The sequence below is a fragment of the Hemiscyllium ocellatum genome, unplaced genomic scaffold (assembly GCF_020745735.1).
Source record: "Hemiscyllium ocellatum isolate sHemOce1 unplaced genomic scaffold, sHemOce1.pat.X.cur. scaffold_515_pat_ctg1, whole genome shotgun sequence".
NCBI classification, from domain to species: domain Eukaryota; kingdom Metazoa; phylum Chordata; class Chondrichthyes; order Orectolobiformes; family Hemiscylliidae; genus Hemiscyllium; species Hemiscyllium ocellatum.
In genome coordinates, this window is record NW_026869094.1 from 398,330 (window position 1) to 418,406 (window position 20,077).

A 20,077-nucleotide genomic window follows, 5' to 3' on the forward strand; every position below is an offset into this window, starting at 1 on the left:
GAATTTGCACTCCAAGGTCTCTTTGGTCAGCAACACTCCCTAGGACCTTACCATTACCTGTATAAGTCCTGCGAAAACTTGCTTTCCCAAAACGCAGCACATCACATTTATCTGAATTAAACTCCATCTGCCAGTTAGCCCATTGTCTCATCTGGTCCAGATCCTGTTGTAACCCTCTTCGCTGTCCACTACACCTCCAATTTTGGTGTCATCTGTAAACTTACTAACTGTACCTCCTATGTTTGCACCTAAATCATTTATGGAAATTACAAACAGTAGAGGGCCCAGCACTGATCCTTGTGGCACTGCTCTGGTCACAGGCCTCCGGTCTGAAAAACAACCCTCCACCACCACTCTCTGTCTTTTACCTTTGAGCCAGTTCTGTATCCAAATGGTTAGTTCTCCCTGTATTCCATGAGTTCTAACCTTGCTAATCAGTCTCCCATAGGGAACCTTGTCGAATACCTCACTGAAGTCCATATGGATCACATCTATCACTCTGCCCTCCACAATATTCTTTGTTACTTGTTCAAAAAACTCAATCAAGTTTATGAGACATGATTTCCCACGCACAAAGCCATGTCAACTATTCCTAATCTCTCCTTGCCTTTCCAAATACATGTGCATCTTGTCCGTCAGGATTCCCTCCAACAACTTGCCCACCATTGAGTTCAGGCTCACTGGTCTATAGTTCCCTGGCTTGTCTTTACCACCCTTCTTAAACAGTGGCACCACGTTTGCCAAACTCCAGTCTTCCGGCACCTCACCTGTGACTATCGCTGATGCAAATATCTCAGCAAGAGACCCAGCAAACACTTCTCTAGCTTCCCACAGAGTTCTCGGGTACACCTGGTCAGTTCCTGGGGATTTATTCACCTTTAACCGTTTGAAGACATCCAGCACTTCCTCCTCTGTTATGTGGACATTTTGCAAGATGTCACCATCTATTTCTCTGCAGTCTATATCTTCCATATCCTTTTCCACAGTAAATACTAATGCAAAATATTCATTTAATATCTCCCCCATTTTCTGTGGCTTCACAAAAAGGCCGCCTTGCTGATCTTTGTGGGTCCCTATTCTCTCCCGAGTTACCCTTTTCTCCTTAATATATTTGGAAAAACCCTTTGCATTCTCCTTAATTCTATTTGTCAGCCCTATCTCATGTATGCATTTTGCCCTCCTGATTTCCCTCTTAAGTATACTCCTACTTCCTTTATACTCTTCTAAGGATTCACTTGATGTATCCTGTCTATGCCTGACATATGCTTCCTTCCTTTTCTGAACCAAACGCTCAATTCTTTAGTCATCCAGAATTCCCTATAACTACCAGCCTTCCCTTTCACCCTGACAGGAATATACTTTCTCTGGACTCTTGTTATCTCATTTCTGAAGGCTTCCCATTTTCCAGCCATCCCTTTACCTGCGAACATCTGCCTCCAATCAGCTTTCAAAAGTTCTTGCCTAATACCGTCAAAATTGGTCTTCTCCAATTTAGAACATTAACTTTTAGATCTGGTCTATCCTTTTCCATCACTATTTTAAAACAAACAGAATTATGGTCGCTGGCCCCAAAGTGCTCCCCCACTGACACCTCAGTCACCTGTCCTGCCTTATTTCCTAAGAGTAGGTCAAGTTTTGCACCTTCTCTAGTAGGTACATCCACATACTGAATCAGAAACTTGTCTTGTACAGACTTAAGAATTTCCTCTCCATCTAAACCTTTAACACTATGGCAGTCCCAGTCAATGTTTGGAAAGTTAAAATCCCCGACCGTAACTACCCTCTTATTCTTACAGATAGCTGAGATCGCTTTACAAGTTTGTTTCTCAATTTCCCTCTGACTATTGGGGGGTCTATAATACAATTCCAATAAGGCGATCACCCCTTTCTTATTTCTCAGTTCCACCCAAATAACTTCCCTGGATGTATTTCTGTGAATATCCAACCTCAGAACAGCTGTAATGCTATCCCTTATTAAAAATGCCACTCCCCCTCCTCTCTTGCCTCCCTTTCTAACCCTCCTGTAGCATTTGTATCCTGGAACATTAAGCTGCCAGTCCTGCCCATCCCTGGGCGATGTTTCTGTAATAGCTATGAGATCCCAGTCCCATGTTCCTATCCATGCCCTGAGTTCATCTGCCTTCCCTGTTAGGCACCTTGCATTGAAATAAATGCAATTTAATTTATTAATCCTACCTTGTCCCTGCCTGTCCTGACTGTTTGACTCACTTCTGTTCTCAGCTGTACCTGTCTCAGATCAAGCTCTCAAAATCCTCCCTGTGATTGTTACCACGTTCCATCCCTGCATTCCTCCAAATCCGTGTAAAGTCCTCCCATTCCTAAAACCCGCCCTGTATCTGTCATCTGTTCCAGCTTCCACAACCCTCCCTATCTCTGTAAGACCCCCACCCCACCCCGTCCCAGTTACTACAGCCTGCTGTATCACTGAATGCCAGTCGTCACTATAATATCAGGGTTAGGTGTCAAAGCAGGAACACTGGACTGGGTTAGATATCAGTCCTGATCATATTGAATGGTGGGACCGACTCTGTGTTCAAATGGTCGATATCTGCTCTTCTTTCCTGTGGTTCTCTATAAACTTACTATCTATATAACCTCCTTCAGTCCCCACAGTCCTCCCTATCTCCATAAACTCCTTCAGTCCCCATGACTCTTCCTATCAATGTAACCTGAATCCTTCCCCACAAACCTCCCTAACTCCATAATCTCATCCTGACCCAACGACCCTCCCATTCAGAGTAACCTCCTTCAATTCCCATGATCCTCCTGATCTGTGCAACCTTCTTCAGGCCCAACAGCCCTCCGACCTCTTTGTTCTCTTTCAGGCCCCACATCACTCCCTATCTCCATGATGTTCTTCAGTCACCACTGCACTCTCTATGTCCATAATCTCATACAGTCCCCACATCACTCCCTATCTCCATAATGTCCCTTCAGTCCCCATGACCCTCCTTATTTCCAAAACATCTATTACCTGTTGAACCTGTAAGCTCCCTTTTTCAGATTGTTAAACACGAACTCCCATAACCCTTTCTGCTGCCAGTCTGAAACCAAACAGTGTTGGCCTGATAGTAGGTCGGGAGCTGGAATGTGTTTGAAAGGATATGTCAGTGAACAATAACTGGACCCTTAGAAACACTTTTAATAAAAAGAGAATGTTGCTTTGAGCCTGTAGGATTGTATTTTTATTGGTGTGAGCATAAATGGCAGGATAGATACAGGTGTAGGAGTGGCTGTACCGAAGATACGATTTATTTGAATTTTCAGAAACCTTTACACAAGTTTCAATAAGGGCTAAAGAGTAACTTGGGAGAGAATAGGGCACCATAACTGGAGGTGGTTGAGATATTATAGAAAATAGTGATGTCAGAATTTACTGTGGAGGAAGACATGGAATCTCGGGAACTTGGGGAAATAAATAGCGATGTCTTGGAAAGAATCCTCTCCAGAGAAGAGAAAGTGCTGGAATCTTAAAACAATTAAAGGTTAATTAATCCTCAGTAGCTCATTGGGTCTATGCCTGAATATTCATGGGAAGCTAGGGAAGAGATTGCATTGTCCCTAACAGAGATATTTATATTATCAACAGACACAATGAGTTACTGGAAGAGTGGAGGGTGGCTAATGTTACTCCATCACTTAAGGGCTGCAGGGAAAAGCCAGGAAATCACAGCCCAGTGAGCCAGTGCTGGGTAAGTTGTTGGAGGAGATTCTGAAAGAAAGGAGCTCCATATATTTGGAAAGGCAAGGGCTGATTCGAAATATTCAGCATGGCTTTGTGAGTGGGAAACCGTGTTTCATAAACTGGATTGACTCTTCGAGTCAAGAGATAGATGAAGGCAGAGCAGTCAAGCATTGTCTACATGGACTTCAGCAAAGCATTTGACAAGGTTCCAAGGGATGTAGAACATCTAGTCAAGAGGAAGAAGGAAGCTGACTTAAGGTTGAGGAACCAAGGATCAGAAGGAGGGCTCTAGAGAGTTACATGGGGCAGCACGGTGGCTCAGTGGTTAGCACTGCTGCCTCACAGCACTAGGGGCGCGATCACAATTCCAGCGTCAGGTGACTGTCTGTGTGGAGTTTGCACATTCTCTCCATGTCTGCGTGGGTTTCCTCCGCGTGCTCCGGTTTCCACACACAGCCCAAAGATGTGCAGGTTAGGTGAATCATCCATGCGTTGTTCAAGAAAGGGAATAGAGATAATCCTGCGAATCACAGACCTGTCAGTCTTCTGTCTGTGATGTCCAAATTATTGAAGACTCTGAGATACAGGATTTATGATTCCTTGGAAAACCATAGTTTGATTAGAGAAAGTCATCATGGCTTTGTTAGGGACAGGTCATGACTCACAAATTTTATTGAATCCTTTGAGAATGTGACAAAACCCATTTACGGCTCATTGAGAAAGTACAGAGCATGGGATACATGGAAACCTGTCTGTCTGGATACAGAATTCCTGGCCCATAGAAGACAGAGGGTGATGCCAGATGGAAAGCATTCAGCCTGGAGCTCGGTGACCAGTGGTTTTCTGCACGGAGAGGTTACAGGACCTTTGCTCTTGGTGAGTTTATGAATGACTTGGATTTGAGAGTGGAAGAGTGGGTTAGTAAGTTTGCCAATGAGACGAAGGTTGATGGAGTGGTGAATAGTGTGGATGTCTGCTAGAGGTTGCAATGGGACATTGACAGGATGTAGAGCTGGGCTGAGAAGTGGCAGATAAAGTCAAATCTGGAAAAGTGTGAAGTGATACATTTTGGAAGGTGAGACTTGAATGCAGAATACAGGGATAAAGGCAGAATACTGGATAGTGTGGAGCAACAGATGGATCTTGGATTTCATGACCAGAGATCCATCAAATTTGCCACCAAGCTGATAGTGTTGTTAAGAAAGAATATGTTGCATTGGCTTTCATTAGCTGGAGGATTGAGTTTTATAGCCATGAGGTTATGCTGCAGCTCTATACAGCCCTGTTTAGATCCCAATTAGAATATTGTGTTCAGTTTTGATCCCTTCATTACAGGAAAGATGTGGATGCTTGAGAGAGGGTAAAGAGGAGATTTACCAGTATGCTGCCTGTACTGGAGGGCATGTCTTATGAAGAAAGGTCGAGGGAGCTAAGGCTTTTCTCATTGGAGTGAAGAAGAGTGTGGTGTGATTTGGTAGAAGTGAACAAGGTGGTGTGAGGCAAAGAGAGAGTGAACAATGAGAGACCTCTTTATCCCATGGCATACATGGTACCAGGGGGCATGATTGTAAGGCGATTGGAGGATGGGTAAGGGGAGATTTCAGATGTAGGTCCTTTACACAGAGAGTGGTGGGTGGGTAGAACGGGATATTTTAACAGACTCTTGAATAGGCACATGGATGATAGTAGAATGAAGGTTATGTAAGTTAGTTTGATCTTACAGTTGGGTCAAAGATGGGCATGACATCATGGCCGAAAGGTCTTGGGCTGAACTGTTCTGTGTTCTGTTTCTGTTTGGTAAACTAGGTGATAAGCTCAGATCAATGTAAAATGATATCCTATTCAGGAGGAGCTAGTCAACTGGATACAAAATTGGGCTTGATGGTGGGAGACAGAGGGCAATGGGAGGCATATTGTTTTTCTGACTGGAGACATGTGACTAGCGGTGAAGTGGGTCCCCTGTTGTTTGTCATTTGGATAAATGGTTTGAATGGGAATATCGGTTTTGTGGTAAGTACGTTTTTTTGAGTGACACTGAAATTGATAATATGGATAGTGAAGAAATTTATCCAAGATACAACAGGATGAACAGTACTGCTGGGACGGTGGGCTGAAGAATAGCAGATGGAGTTTAACTCGATAAATGTGAAGTGATCCATTTTGGTGAAACAAACCAGGGTGGGACTTGTACTGCTAATGTTCGGGCCCTGAGTAGTGTTGTCAGTCAGAGACCCAGGGATGCAGGTAGACTGTTCTTTGTAAGTGGTGTCACAGGTAGACAGGTTGGTGGAGCAGGCCTTTGGGATGGTTACCTTCTTTGGGCAGAGCATTGAGAGTAGGAGTTGGGATGTCATGTTGTGGCTGTACATAAAAGCATTGTTGACCAGTAGGAAGTACACATCTGGTTCACTTACGTCCTTTAGAGAAGAACATCTGACATTCTAACCTGGTCTGGCCTGCACGGGACACCAGACCCACAGCAATATGGCTGACTCTGTGCTATACTCTGGGTAATTCGCAGTGGGGCAAAGAATGTTTGTCCAATCAGTGACATCCTCATCCCATGAATGAATAAATAAAAATACCTATGTCCCTCCCTACCTCTGCAAACCCCTCCCGCTGCAGCAATCTGTACTGGCTTTGTTACACCGTTCAGACCCTGACCACTCTGTGTAACACTCTCACCACCTCCAGCACATTCAGCTCTCCCGGTTCCTTTTGTGACATAAAACCTTGACAATTATTCCGTCTTCCATCTGACCTCCTCCTGCGAGCAGACCCTTTGCAATCCCTTTAAAACTAACTCCTAAAACATTCTCTCACTTCACCATTTTAAATACTTATTGGTGATCCTCTAAGCCTGATAATCTAATATGATCCTTTTTACTTGAGTGAGGGACTGATGGGAATTTCTTGCTGAGGATTTGTCTGTTTCAAGGGAATGACCTTTTGTTGAGTGTTTTACACTGCTCTTTCAAATGTTTTCCACTGCTCATTTACAGGCACATATTTCAGTCTGTTTAGCCTATTTACCTTGGTCAGTTCTTCTCTCAAACTCATGTTATTGGTAATTTTTGTTTCTAGTTGTAGTTGGTTCTTTCTGTGACTCACTTTGAAACTTTATATTTCTTTAAACTGCACTTTATCACAATTTCCCTGAGGATCTCTCCCGGTGACATTACTCATTCACTAAGTTTCATCACACAATGGTCACTCTGAGATAGTTATGTCCCTAGCCAGTTGCACAATGTGTTATTCTAAGAAACAGTGAAAACTAATTATCTGAACTCCATTTCCAATATCACTGTTGTCGGTGTGACTGTCACACATTTTGTGAATATTGATGTTTCCCAAAATTATCACAATGTGTTTGTTAAAAAATTCCAATGAGTTCCTATTTAATGCAGTGATGAGCAAGGAAATGCTGTTTGGTGGCTAATGCCTTTGTTCTCAATTATTGTTAGCGTTACCCACTTTGCCTGAGTTTCCACAAGGTTGTGAGCCATTGAATATTTATGTCACCTTTTGTTCACCCTGTAACCACATCTCTCTGGTGTCTAAATCTCTTTTATCTCTGTGTCACAAATCCATCTGCCTTGTTGATTAGACTTCGTCCATTCAAACAAAACCATAATTTACTCTTTCCCAAAATTTCTTATCACAAACCTACTCACTGATGTACAGTTTTAGTTAAACTCTGTCCCATCCTGTTCCTTTCTGTTGCCTTCAGCCACATCCCCATGCTGTTCCGATGCTCCACCTTTTCTCTTTGTATTTGGAAAGCTCCTTTCACCTGAACCCTGTCCCTGCCTCCTCTCTGTCAGTTTAAAGCCCTGTCCATAAACCTACCGACATGATTGGCCAGGACATTGGTCCCACCACGGTTCCAGGGGGACCATCCTCTTGGATTTTTTATATAAATCAGGTCTGGGATGTGGGTGTCTCTGGCTGACCAGCCTTTATTGCCTATCCCGAGCTGCCCATGAACTGAATAGCTTGCTCGACCATTTCAGAGAGTAATTGAGAGGCAAACACTTTGCTGTGGGGATGTCGTGCAGACCACGTCAGGATGATCAGATCTCGTTGTCGAAAGGACAAGTGGGCGCCACGGGATGGCTCAGTGATTAGCACTCCTTCCTCACAGCACCAGGGTCCCAGGTTCGATTCCAGCCCTGGGCGACTGTGCGGAGTTTGCACATTCTCCCTGTGTCTGCGTGAATTGCCTCCGGATGCTCCGGTTTCCTCTCACAGTCCAAAGCCGTGCAGGTCAGGCGAATTGGCCATGCTAAATTGCCCATAATGTTAGGTGTATTAGGTCGAGGGAGATGGGTATTAGTGGGTTACTCTTCGGAGGGATGGCGTGGACTGGTTGGGTCGAAAGGCCTGTTTCCACACTGGAGGGAATCTAATCTAAGGGATTATGATTTTTGTACATCAGCAATGTTTTCATATTTATTTATGGATTGTTAATTGCTATTTTTAAAATTATTGATTTTAAATTCCACCATATCTTATGATGGGATTCAAACCTGCCTCCCCTGAACATTAGCTGAGGTTTTGTACAAATGCGTTAACAATTATGTTACTAGGCCATCACTTCACCTGCTCACTGGTTGCTCATCCCTGAACACTGATACATGAAGCTAAACCCATTCTTCCAACATGACTGTGTGATCCTGAAGCCTTCCAGCACTCCGGTGATATCACTCAGTATCTGTCCATGTGGTATCCCTCCCTGTGTGGGTCTAATTGCTGCCTCTGTCAGTGCATCTCACTCTTGCAGCTACTCCAGATCCTGGGCCAACAGAATTCTCCACTCCAGAGAGACGCAACAGCACAGGCCAGGGGTGGAGTTTGGGATTTCCCAGATATCTGTGGGGCTCATTTCCATTCTCCATGTATAACCCTCACTGAATCAGTCTAATTTCCCATTCTGTCCATTTCTCTGTCTCCTGTAGGTACTCGGGAAGTTCCTGACTCAATAGACTTCCCAACTGCTGTGCGTCTCATCCATCACCTCATTGAAGATGGTTGGTCACCAGGGAGACAAAGGGCAGGGAGATCTGGAGCCTTTAATAAATCCTGCAGTGAGGTAAGATCACTCACAGTGCACAGAGCAGAGAGAAATGGGAGGGCTGCAAACATTGGCTAACAATACATAATATAGATACAGTGCTGGATGGGGAGCACAGTATAGACACACCCCATGCTCAATCACCACGTCTACTTTAACTTTAGTTGCACTGAGACACATCGGGAGTTCATAGTTATCAATGCAGTCCTGTGATGTCTTAGTGAGCATCAGTACAACAGAGGGGAGAGTAGGCCTCCGACAAGAGGTTGGCAATGCTGCCTGGGATCTTTCTGTTCTGTGTTCTCCCGCCAACACTGTACTAAGACTCACAACTCTGCAACACTGTATCTGTGGCATGGCTTGTGCACAGTAGTTGTCCCTGTAACCTGCTCCATTCCCGATAGTCCGTCCACATAGTTGAGACGTACTGCATTCCAGACTACCATCCCTATCGCTGTAACTTGTTTCAGTGTCTACAACATGCCTTATTTTGGTACACTAATCCTCTTTAACTGGATACAGAGTGATACAGCACGGAAATAGAACCTGTGGTCCTACTCCTCAATACTGCCCATGTTACCTAAACTGAATGAGTCTCATTTGCCTGCATTTGGCCCTTATCTCTTCAAACCTTCTCCTCTCCATGTACCTCCCAAATGTCTGTTCCATGCTGTAATTGTTCACGTTTCTCCCATGTGCCTGAGGCAGCCTATTCCGTCTATGCACCATCCTCTGTGGATAACGTTCCCCCTCAGCTCCCTCTTTAAATCCTTGCGCTGTCACCTACTGTTTATACCCTCTAGTTTTGGACTCAACTACCCTTGGTTATTCACCATTCTTAGGGTCACCCCGTGGATTCCTCAGCCCAAGGTAAATATTGACGACAATGTTACAAATATCTCCAACGTATGTAACAAAGTGCTAGCCAATGACAGCAAATGTGCCAAATGCCGCTTTCCCCACCCTGTCCACCTGGTATGCCACTTCCGAGGAACAATGAAACTTGCACCCCTGGTCTCTCTCTTTCTCTCTCTCTCTCTGTTCGACAACCCTGGCCAGAGCCCTTCCATTAACTATATTAGTCCTCTATGGTTTGTCTTTACAAAATCCAACACCTGAATTAAACTCCATCTTTCATTCCTTGGTCCACTGGCCCAGTTGGTCAAGATCCCCTTTGATAACCGTATTTACTGCCCACTACACCATTAATTTGATCATCAACAAACTTTCGCACAATCACTCCTATATTTTCAACCAAATCATTTATATAGATGATGCACATCAGTGGACCCAGCCCTGATCCTTCCTTCAATAATGGAATAAAACCATATTCTTGTCATAAAGCAAAACAGCATGGAAACTGACCCTTCAGCTGATACCCACCATCATCTAAAACTCAACTCTTCCCAGCTGCCTGTTGCTGGTCCATATCACTCCAACCCTTTCCTATTCACCTGTTTATCCAAATATCTTTTAAATGTTGTAATTGTACCCGCATCAACCCCTTTCTCAGCAAGTTCATTCCACACTCAAACCACCCTCGCTGTAGCAAATTGCCCCATATCTTTTTTTTGAACAGCTCTCTCCTCTAACCTTAAAAATGTGGTCCCTACTCCTGAGACTCCCCCATCCTGAGGAAAAGGCAACGACCATTAAATTGATCTATATACCTCATTTTTTTTCATAAACCTTTATAGTATAATGTCTCAACCTCCAGGCTCCAGTGAAAAAGACTCAGCCTATCCAGCCATTTTTCAGAACCCGATCCTTCCATACCCAGCAATATCCTGGTAAATCACTTCTGAACTCCCTGCAGCTTAATCAGATCCTCCCTATAACTGGGCGACCAGAGCCCTGCACAGAGTATTGCAGAACAGGCCTCACAAATGTCTGTGCAATCTCAATGCCGCTCATGTTCTTATAAACCTCTGTAAGGTCATCCCTCAGTCTCCGATTCTCCAGTGACAGTAACCCCAGCTTATTCAGCAACAACCCGGGCAGTATCTTGTTTATCTTTTCTGAGCACTTTCTAGTTTCACAACACCCTTCCTGTAGCAGGGAGACCTGAATTGCAGAGGACTCCCAATTGTGGTCTAATGTATTGCTCTTATTCCCTGAGTTCCCCAGTCTTTGTTCACAGAAAGTTCTGGAGTGAAAAAATTGTTTAGGATCTTAGCAAATATCCTGCAGTTCCACACATCGATGACCTCATTGATCTTTAATGGATACTATTTTGTCCCGAGTTCCTTATGCACTCTTAATATACTGATACAATCACTTTTGGATTCCCCTTTCCTTCTCTGCTGAGGCTATTTCATTGAGCCTTTCTCCATTCCTGTTTTCTACTCAAAGTGTATTCCTACAGCCCCTGTATATCCTCAGGGATTCCCTTGATCCAGCTGGCTATACCTGACATGTGCCCCCTTTTCCTTGACCAGACCCTCAACAGACAGCCAGTGTTTCCGAATGCTGTCAGCATTGAGCTGCACACAAACAGGAAAATGCTGGCGCTAATCGATTAGTCTATCTCACTTTAAAAATATTCTCACTTGCCAAACTTCCCTTTCCCTGTAAATAATTCTCTTCTCCAATCACATTTTGAAAGTTCCTGGCTAATACGATCAAGATTGGTCAGGCTCCATTTTATAACTTGCACTTGTGGACCAGGCTTGTACTTTTCCAAAGCTGTTTTCAAACTACTAGAACTGTGGTCACTTTGGCAAAATGCTTGCCCACTCACATCTCAGACCCTTTCCCTACCTTGATTCCCAAGGGGAGGTCAGGTTCTGCCCCTTTCTCTTTTCATACCATTGACATATTGATTTGGAGTTTTCTGGAACACACTTACCAAATTCCTCCCTTGCAAACGCTGAACACTGGCAGTCCCAGTCTAGGTTTGGAAAGTTCAATAACCCTACCAAAACAGCCCCATTATTATGGTTGATATTTAAGATGTCCCGATACATTTGTTCCTCAGTCTGCCACGGATTATTTGGGGTCAGCAGTCAGATCGTATCAACGTGATGACCCATTCTTATTTCTCAGTTCCACTAACATAGCTTCACTGGGCGATCCCACAGGAATATCCTCTCTAAATCATAGAACATAGAACATAGAACATAGAAGGATACAGCGCAGTACAGGCCCTTCGGCCCTCGATGTTGCGCCGACCGAATCCTACCTAACCTATACTAGCCCAATAACTTCCAAATGCCTATCCAATGCCCGCTTAAATGACCATAAAGAAGGAGAGTTCACCACTGATACGGACAGGGCATTCCATGAACTCACAACCCGCTGTGTGAAGAATCTACCCCTAACATCTGTCCTATACCTACCACCCCTTAATTTAAAGCTATGTCCCCTAGTAACACCTGACTCCATTAGCGGTAAAAGGTTCTTAGTATCTACCCTATCTAAACCCCTAATCATCTTATACACTTCTATCAGATCTCCCCTAAACCTTCTCTTCTCCAATGAGAACAGCCCCAAGTGCCTCAGCCTTTCCTCATAAGATTTTCCTACCATTCCAGGCAACATCCTGGTAAACCTCCTCTGCACTCGTTCTAAAGCTTCCATATCCTTCCTATAGTATGGCGACCAAAACTGCACACAATACTCCAGATGAGGCCTCACCAGAGTCTTATACAACTGCAACATAACCTCAGGACTCCGGAACTCAATTCCTCTGCCAATAAAGCCCAGTACACCATATGCCTTCCTCACAGCACTATTTACCTGGGTGGCAACTTTCAGAGATCTGTGTACATAGACACCAAGATCCCTCTGCTCATCCACACTACCAAGTAGCCTACCATTAGCCCAGTAATCCAACATCTTGTTATTCCTACCAAAGTGAACGACTTCGCACTTAGCTACATTGAATTCCATTTGCCACATTTCCGCCCAGCTCTGCAACTTATCTATATCCCGCTGTAACCTACCACTTCCTTCCTCACTATCCACAACTCCACCGACTTTTGTGTCATCCGCAAACTTGCTTACCCAGCTTTCAAGTCCTTCCTCTAGATCATTTATAAAGATAACAAAAAGCAATGGTCGCAAAACAGATCCTTGTGGTACACCGCTAGTAACTGCGCTCCAAGATGAACATAATCCATCAACTACTACCCTCTGTCTCCTTCCAGCCAGCCAATTCCTAATCCAAACCTCTAATGTATCCTCAATGCCATACCTCCGAAGTTTTAGCATTAGCCTACCATGGGGAACCTTATCGAACGCCTTACTAAAATCCATATACACAACATCTACTGCTTTACCCTCATCCACTTCCTTAGTCACCTTCTCAAAGAACTAAATCCTGCTGTGATGATTCATGGAATCAAAACCCACCACCACACCTCCTCTCTTGTCTCCCCTTCCTGTAGCATCTCTACCTTGAAACAATGAACTGCCAGTCCTGCCCCTCCCTCAGCTGTGTTTCTGTAATAACTATAATATCCCAGTCACATAGTCCAATCCATGCCTTGAGCTCATCTTCCTTAGCTGTCAGGCCCCTTGTATTGAAATAAATGCAGTTTAATCATCATTTTTCCCCAATTCCCTGCTATGTTGTTGCCTGCCTTGTCTGCTGAAATTGCTGTCTTTAACTCATGTACCAGCATCAATCTTCTTTCTGGCCTTACGTCTATTTAAGGTCCAACACCCTGCCAGACTAGGTTATATCCTCTCCAGCAGCTCTAGCAATTCACCCCAGCAGGATGTGGGTCCCTCTCCCGCTCCCAGTTGAGGTGCCTTTCCCACCCTGTCTCCCTGTGCTGACACCTTCAGGGATCTATGGACTTGTCCACCAAGATCCCTGTATTCCTCAGTACTCCGCAAGGTCCTACCATTCATTATGTCTGTCCTTCGCTTATCGTACCTCCCACAGACTATTACCTCACTTCGATCAGAACTAAACTCTGCTTAGATTATCATCTGATCGACATCGAACAGCAGACGGAGACCATCCCCCTCACTGTGGATAACACCCTCACCTTTCATATCATCTGCAAACCTACTAATGATACCTTCTGCTTTCATATCCGAGTTATTAATGTTCAATGGTTCTTGCACAGATCCCTGTGGTATACCCGCTGGTGAAAGTATTGCATACACCAATTTTGCATCCAGTTTGCCAACCTGCCTTGGAACCCAGTCCATTTGGACCAGCCTTTCACGTTGGATCTTGTTTAAGGACTTAGTCAAGTCCATGTAAACCACATCATCTGCACTGCCCTCATCAATATACTTCAGCACCATTTAAAAAACAAACTGAACTGAATTCCTCAGACAGTACCTTCCTCTGCCAAATCCGTGATGACTAAACCAAGTTGATCCTTACCTTTGCAAGTGTCGATTCATCTTCACAATTTATTCCATTAATTTCCCTCCCCCTGCTGTCAGACTATCTGCTCTGTAATTACCTGGCCTGTCCCTGCTGCCCTTACTGAACAAAGGAACCACATTAGCGATCCTCCAGTCATTCAGCACTTCACCTGTGTCCAGCAAAGTATTATACATATCCACCAGGGGCCCAACAATCTCTGGGTAATTAGCAGTGGGGTCAAAGAATGCTGGTCCAGGCAGTGACACCCACATCCCATGAATGAATAAATAAAAATACAGATGTCCCTTCCTAACTCTGCAAACCCCTCCCGCTGCAGCAATTCGTATAGGCTTTGTAACACCGTTCAGGCCCTGACCACTCTCTGTAACTCTTTCACCACCCCCAGCACCTTCATCTCTCCCTGTTCCTAACGTGTCAATAAACCTTGGCAATGATTCCCCTTCCCATTGCCCCCCTCCTTCTAGCAGACCCATTGCAATCCCTTTAAAACTTACTCTAAAACTCTCTCTCACTTCAGGATTTTAAGTACTTTTTGGTGATCTTCTCAGCTTCATAATCTGATGTGATCCATTTTGTCCTGCATGAGGGGCCGGTGGGGATTTCTTGCTGAGTTTTTGTCTGTTTCAGTCAAATGTCCTTTTGTTGAGTGTTTTACACGTTCCTTCAAATGTTTTCCACTGTTCATTTCCAGACACCCATACTTCAGTCTGCTCAGCCTGTTTACCTTGTTCAGTTCTCCTATGAAAACCAAGTAATAGGCTATTTTTTTCTAGTTGTAGCTTGTCCTTTCTGTGTTTCACTTTAAAACTTTATATTTCTTTAAAATGCACTTTATCACAATTTCCCAGAGGATCACTCCAGGTGACTTAACTCATTCACTAAGTTTTAACACACAACAGTCGCTCTGAGACAGTAACATCCCTACCCAGTTGCACAATGTGTTATTCTATGAAACACTGAAAAAAAATTCTCTGAACTCCTCTTCCAATATCACTGTTGTCAGTGTGATTGTCCCAGACTTTGCGAATATTGACGTTTCACTAAATGATCACCATGCCTGTATTAAAAATTCCAATGAGTTCCTGTTTAATGCAGTGATGAGCAATGAAATGCTGTTCGGTGGCTAAAACTGTTCTGCTCCTTGTGTCCTTGGCAAGTAGTAGCCAGAACTTACATTCATACTGACTCTACTTCATGATCTGATGCAAAATGTTTTCTCTGTAATGCCTTTCTTACCCATTATTGTTAGTGTTACTCATTTTGCCTGAATTTCCGCAAGGTTGTGAAACATTGAATATTTATGTTCCACCTTTTGTTCACCCTGTAACCACATCTCTCTGGTGTCAAAATCTCTTTTATCTCTGTGTCACAAATCCATCTACCTTGTTGCAGGGACTTTGTCCATTAATAAAAAACATAATTTACTCTTTCCCACAATTTCCTGTCACAAATGGTTTTGTTGATCTACAGTTTTAGTTAAACTTTGTCCCATCCTGTTCCTTTCTGTTGTCTTCGGTCACATTCCCACGCTACTCTGATGATTCACGTTTCCTCTTTGGATTTGGAAAACATCTTTCACATGAAGCCTGTCACTGTATCCTCTCTGTTAGTTTAAAGTCCTGTCCATAAACCTACCGACGTGATTGGCCAGGACATTGTTCCACTGGAACTGTGCTGGGACCAATCTGAATGGATTTTTTTTTTAAATCAGGTCTGGGAGGCGGGTGTCTCTGGCTGACCAGCCTTTATTGCCCATCCCTTGCTGCCCTTGAGCTAAGCAGCTGGCTCGCCCATCTCACAGGGTCATTGAGAGGCAATCACTTTGCTGTGGGTATGTCGTGCAGAACACATGAGAGTGAACTGTTGTCTTTCCCTGAAGGTCAAGTGTTTGGATATTTACCAATACTTATTTATGGAATGTTAATTCCAATTTTCAAAACATATACTCCTTTAAAATCCACATGGTTAGAAGTTAGAAAGAAGAAGAGGGGTGGTCACTTTGTTGGGACTGTATTGTAGACTGTTGTAGACCCAACAGGTACCAGTGGAGCAGATGTGTGTAGAGATTGCAGATAACTATAGGAATAATAGAGAAGTACAGGCTGGATACTTTAATATTCCTTGTATTGACTGGGCCACCTAGAGTATAAAAGATCTGGACAGAGTGCAATTTTTCAAATACGTCCAAGAAAGGTTCCTAAACCAATATGCAGAGGGCCCTACTCTACTCAGGCAGGTGCAACACTGGACCTCCCCCACCTCAGAAAACGAGGTCGGGCAAGTGACTGAAGTGTCATTCGGAGAGCACTTCGGGTCCAGTGCCCACAACTGTCTTCTTTTTAATATAGTTATGGAGAAGGATCAGCAGGTCCCCAGATTGAAGAGGAAAACTGGAACAGGGCCAGGTTTGGGGCCATTCTGCAGGATCTGGCCAGCGTCAATGCTGTGAATTTAAAATTGCACAATGCCCAGTCATAATCCAACTCGCTTTGGAAGCGCTGGTGTTCACCGTAACAGATGAAAGGCTTCAACTAAATTTGCTTGATATTATATTCCATGTCCCTGCCATCCTGTTGCTATAAATTCTGTGCCTTAGGATTGTGCTTCACAACCACCTGATGAAGGAGCAGTGCTCTGAAAGCTACTGCTTTCAAATAAACCGGTTGGACTGGAACCGAGTGTCGGGTGATTTTTAACTTTGTACATCCCCTGTCCAACACCAGCACCTCCATATTATGATTCCAGTCGATTGGGTGAGTCTGTTTGAAGTAAAAGGAACAACTGGCAAATGGGAGGCTTTTCAAAGTGTGATCTCAAGAATCCAGGACCAGTCTGCCCCATTGGGATAAAGGGAAAAGCTGGCAGGGTTAGGGATCCTTGGCTGGTGAGGGATAATAAGGCTCTGGTCTTGAAATGACGACTGCATGCATTGGGTTTAAGCTTTCCATATCTACATAAACTCTTCTATTCTTAAAGACATGATCAATCTTTGGAGACCCTACAATCCTCTCAGTCCCTGTAACACTCCCAGTCTGCAGAAGCCATTCCAATGCCTGTGACCCTTTCAATCCACTTCCTACAAAACCCACTATCTATGTGATATCTTTTCATTGCCAGCACCCACCCTGTCAATGGAAGCTCCTCCAGTGTCTCCATCTATCTACTCATTTCCATAATCTTCTCCAGCTCTTACACGTGTAAACCTAACCCTCCCCTACAACCCTTCCCACTTTGACCAAACTGGAGGAGATTACTAATGCTCCCTAATCTGTGAAACTGTCTCCAACCAAAAGTGCTGTCTTTGTCACTTGGAGAATCTGTCTGATTCCACACCCTCTTTATCTAAATAACTGGCAGAACCTAAGCCTTCCTGTATCTATAAACATCTTCAGTCACGACTACCCTCCATACGTCTATTTGTTTTTCCAATCTGTACAACCCACTTTACCTCTGTACTCAGCTCCATTCACCTGAAACGTTCCTGTCTGTGTAAAACACCCCATCCTACCACTATCCTTATCCCTGTAAACTGCTCCATTCCTCCCAACCTCCCCATCTCCATGAACTCCTGTAGGCCCGCCAGCTCTCCACATCTCTGTAACCTCCTGTGGCTCTGTGCTCCTCCCTCCCTGTGAAAGCACCTCCCAGTCTGGTCATCTGCTCCAGATCAGACCATTGCTGTCTCTGTTACCCCATACAACCTTAGCAACGCCTCCTATTTGCGTCACTTCATTCAGATCACATCCTCTCCCACTTCCCGGAACCTCTTGCTGCCATCATAACCCTTGCTATTTAGAACAAGGAATAGCACATTCAGGTACAAGCCATTCAGCCCTCAATATTGTGCTGACCTTTTATCCTACTCTGAAGACGAAGCGAACCTACATACCTGACATTTTACTGTCATTGATGTGCCTATCCAAGAGTTGCTTAGATGTCTGTAATGTGTCTGCAATTTACTACCACGGCTGGCAATCCATTCCATGCACCCATCACACTCTGTGTAATAACATACCAGTCCTGTCCATGCCGACAGGATATCCCAACCCATACCTGCCAGCACCTGGCCCGTATCCCTCTGATAGCTAAGCTAAACACTCCGCCAATTACCTTAAACTTATGTCCCCTTGTGATAGCCATTTCTCCATGGGAAACAGTCTCTGGTTATCCACTCCATCTATGCCTCTCATTCCCTTGTACACCTCTATCATGTCACCATTCTTCCTTCTTCGCTCTGATCAGAAAAGCCCCAGCTTCTACAACCTACCTTCTATGGGCATGCCCTCCAGTCCAGGCAGTAGCCTGCTCAATCTCCTCTGCACCGTCTTTAAAGCTTCCACATCCTTCCTATAATGAAGCGAACAGAACTGTTCACAATATTCCAAGTGTGGTCTAGCTGGGGTTCTGTAGAACTGCAGCAAAATCTCGCATCTCTTAAACTCAATCCCCCTGCTAATGAAAGCCAACCCACCATCCGCCTTCTTAACACCCTGTCAACTTGGGTGGTGTCCTGAAGGACACAGGATCCCTTTGTACCTGCACGCTGCTAAGAATTCTGCCTTTAACCACATAAAGGTTTTCTTCAGAATCCTCCAATCTCAAACTATCCCTACCTTTGTAAGTTGCTCCAGTCCCTACAACACTCATAAACTGTGACACCTCCTCAAGTCCTTACATTCCTAATGTCTGCAAAATCCTGATGTCTCTCCATATCTCTCTAACCCTCACCATTCTCCAATGCCCTTCTGCGGAACATTGCATACGAAGGAGGAGTTGGAGAGTCTGGGCTATGTTACGGGGTATGAAGGGCTGCAGAACCTGGAGGATGGTACAAATGTAGGAAGGGACTTGGGACCTGCAGGATGTTGGGGGATTCATAGAACCTCAGGATGTGACCGAGGATGGGTTTTGGAACCTGGACGGTATTATGATTTGAACCACAGGTAATTTTTGAATGGAGCATTCAGCCGATCTTACAGTTATAGAGACGTACAGCATGGAAACAGACCCTTCAGTCAAGCGCATCCATGCCAACAGGATTTTCCAACCCAGTCTAGTCCCACCTGCCAGTACCTGGCCTATATCCCTCCAAACTATTTCTACTCACATATCCATCCAAACGTTTCTTAAATGTTGCAATTGTACCATCTGTAAGATTGGCTGAAAGATCCAATCAAAAGTTACCTGTTGTTCAAATCATAACATCATCCAGGTTCCACAATACATTCACGGTCTCATCCTGCAGATCAGATATCCCAACCCAATGTAATCCCACCTGCTAACACCCGGCCCATCTCCCTCTAAACCCTTCCTATTCATACACCCATCCAGGTGCCTTTTAAATGTTGCAATTGTACTAGCCTCCACCACTTACTCTGGCAGCTCATTCCATACATGTACTATCCTCTGCGTGAAAAAGTTGCCCCTTAGTTCTCTTTTATATCTTTCTCCTCTCACCCTAAACCTTGCCCTACAATTCTGGACTCGCACACCCCAGGGGAACCCCTGTCTATTTACCCTATCCATGTCCCTCTTGATTTTATAAACCCCTATAAGGTCACCCCTCAGCCTCCGACTCTCCAGGGAAAACAACCATCAGCTGTTCAACTCTCCCTATAGCTCAACCCTGGCTACATCCTTGTAAATCTTTTCTGAAACCTTTCAATTTTCACAGCATTCTTCTGATTGGAAGTAGAACAGAGTTGCATGCAGTATGCCAAAAGTTGCCTGACCACTGTCCTGTACGGCTGCAACATCACCTCCCAACTCCTGTATTCAATACTCTGACCAGTAAAGGAATGCATACCAAGTGCCTTCTTCGCTACCCTGACTTCCTGTGACTCTACTGTCAAGGAACTCTGTATTTCATTTGAAAAATTGCACCGACAGATAGAGTGGCCCGAGGTCTTCTGGGTAATGCTAGTTCAGTCTAAGCTGGTAGGCGGAG

At 44.4% G+C, this 20,077-nt stretch overlaps 1 long non-coding RNA gene across 1 annotated transcript in view; it reads left to right on the forward strand.

Annotated features, from left to right (window-relative positions):
• Window positions 1–20,077, forward strand: part of LOC132813879 (uncharacterized) — a 73,508-nt gene that overhangs the window by 19,348 nt on the left and 34,083 nt on the right. Inside the window, exon 4 of the long non-coding RNA XR_009644200.1 lies at window positions 8,665–8,798. This is a non-coding gene — a long non-coding RNA (uncharacterized LOC132813879). The remainder of the gene's footprint in view (window positions 1–8,664; window positions 8,799–20,077) is intronic.